The 2,793-nt window shown below is 46.6% G+C and overlaps 1 pseudogene; it reads right to left on the reverse strand.

Annotated features, from left to right (window-relative positions):
* Positions 1-2,793, reverse strand: part of LOC102441065 — a 48,963-nt pseudogene that overhangs the window by 546 nt on the left and 45,624 nt on the right.

Below are 2,793 nucleotides of genomic sequence, written 5' to 3' on the forward strand. Positions count from 1 at the left end.
TGAAGTTCGAAAGTCTGTTCCATGTTTATATGTCTCTGGATCTATCTTGTTCATCAGTTATTTTGTTCATTAGATCCCACATATGAATGAGATCATGTGATACTTATCTTTCTCTGACTGGCTTATTTCACTTAGCATAATACTCTCCAGGCCCATCCATGCTGCTGCAAATGGTAAGAGCTCCTTTATTTTATTATTATTATTATTATTATTATTATTACAGCTCTGTAGTATTCCATTGTGTAAATGTGAGACAGCTTTTTTATCCACTCATCTGTTGATGGGCACGTGGGCTGTTTCCAAATCTTAGCGATTGTAAATTGTGCTGCTATGAACATAGGGGTGCATATATCCTTTCTGATTGGTGTTTCTGATTTCTTAGGATATATTCCTAGAAGTGGGATCACTAGGTCAAATGGGAGTTCCATATTTATTTTTTTGAGGAAACTCCATACTGTTTTCCACAGTGGCTGCACCAGTCTTCATTCCCACCAGCAGTGAACGAGTGTTCCTTTTTCTCCACATCCTCCCCAGCACGTGTTGTTTGTTGATTTGTTGATGATAGCCATTCTGACAGGTGTGAGGTAGGTCCTTGAAAATGTGAGCTGAATAATCAAAAGGCGGCATCCTCTGTCTTTTCCTTCTTGTATTGTCTTTAGTCCACAGTTCCCTAGATAGGTTGCTCAGAAACAAAGGTCTAAACTTAGAGGGTTTAATTAAGAAGAACAACCTATTCTGTTTATATTCTCTCTAAGAAGCAGGGAAGGGGAGGGATCCCATATTTAGCCCTGGCCTCCCTGCCTTGAAGGAAGGCACTGCACAGTTGTCAGCGGGTTTTCTGGCTCCACCTCTGTCGTTTGCTTGACTGTGCTGGTCCTGGGCACTCAAGGCCTGGATTAAACATCCCTCCGGCCATCAGGGGCCTGCGAGGCTGCCGGGGGTAAAGGAGCATCAGAGCAGCCATTGCCTGAGGTCTGGGACTGGCATTCACCTCTGACACAGAGTAGGGGCTCACACACCATCTGTACTGAGTGAGTGAATGAATGAATGAATGAATGACCGTCCTTGGCTTGTCCTACCTGGGCAACTGCTAGGGCCTTTGCAGTGGTCTCTCCTTCTCTTGCTGCCTGGTCACCCAGGGTTCTGGCAGAGCCAGTTTGAGATCACGAGTTCTATCTAGTCCCCTTCCCCCAGGGAGTGAGAACACAGATGCAGGGGGGTTGGGAGCAGTGCCGTCCACTGTACGGTCTGATCCTCAGACCTGAGTCTCAGCCTTGCTCCTGATATCGGGGTAGGGGACACCTTTGTTTCTGAGATCAGGGCTGCCAGAATCACAGTCATGAAGCCTGTCCCTCCCCCACCCCAATCTGTGCTCCTTTCTAACCAGGGTTCAATTTTAAAAAAGGTGGCAAACCAATTCACATCACTAACATCAAGGTGATAACAACTTGGAGCGGGCCTCCTGGGAACATTGGCATTTCACAGTGTGCTTAGGGCCGCTCATGCTCTGCAGAGAGGGAGGTTCTGTGAACAAGGGGATGTGGACTGTTCCCCATGCTTCAGTTAGCTTTTCAACCCTGGGTGAGTCACTGCTCTCATGTGTGTGTGTGTGTGTGTGTGTGTGTGTGTGTGTGTGTGTCTGTAAATTTTTAAAAAGTTGAATTAGATAAAACAGCCAGTATAACAGAGTGCAGGTTATCCCATACATTCTTTATAACAATTTTCTGGGGCAGGTACTATTAATGGCACCATTTTACAGGTGAGAAAACTAAGGCCCAGAGAACTTATGTGTCTTGCCTTAGCTTCTGAGCTATTAGGGAGCAGAACCAGGATGCAAACCCAGGAGATATGATGCCAGCATCTACCCACCTCCCACCATCCAGCCTCTCCCTCTCACGTTCAAAAATTAATTCTGTCCCATGTACAGATCTGAATGTGAGTGTGTGATGTTACCTGACACTAAGGAGGGCACGAGCGATGGGCAAGGGGCTGAGGGATTGCCCTGTATGAAACTGGCAACACCACACCTGTGGCTAGCACACTCCCCAGCTCCAGCATGTGTGGCCTGGGGGTAGAAGAGGTGATATTCAAAGGGAGGAGGAGGTGAGGCACATGATAGACAGCTGAGCAAACTTTCCCTCAGCCCTCACCCACCCCCCAGTTTCTGTAGCATTCAGATTTGCTAGCCCTCCCAACCACATGAGCCAATTCCTTCACACTCACACACACACACACACACACACACACACACACACACACACCCTATTGGTTCTGCTTTGGTGTTTATTGAGTGCTTACTACCCTTACTAGACATTGTTCTAAGCACTTCATACGTATTAAGCCATTTAATTTTTTTTTTTTATAATAATTTTTATTTCTTAAAGTATTACAAATAGTATTACATATGTCTCCTTTTTCCCCCCCTTGACATTCCCCCGACCCCTACCCCCCCCCCCCCCCGCCACAGGTTTAGAGCCCATTGGTTAAACTGAAAGACAAGCCTAACAGTCCCATAGGAGAGCGCTTAAACGCCAGCCAACGCACCCAAGGATTTGCAATGTAGCATAACTCTCTCGTGCATGATGGTCAGCCTTCTGAAAAACACCTGTTCACCAGCCCATACTGCTCTACTGTCCATGTAATTACCTAACTGGATTAGTCTCAACATATCCAAAGCGTCGCGAGAACACAAAAGAGGTATCATGCTCAGGAGGGTACAACGGTGCCGGACAGGGGACCATGTAAAGCGGACAGGAAATCAGGCAAGATCTAAAAAAAGGGGCGCAACAGAAT

Source organism: Myotis lucifugus, unplaced genomic scaffold (assembly GCF_000147115.1).
Source record: "Myotis lucifugus unplaced genomic scaffold, Myoluc2.0 scaffold_467, whole genome shotgun sequence".
In the NCBI taxonomy this organism is placed as follows: Eukaryota; Metazoa; Chordata; class Mammalia; order Chiroptera; family Vespertilionidae; genus Myotis; species Myotis lucifugus.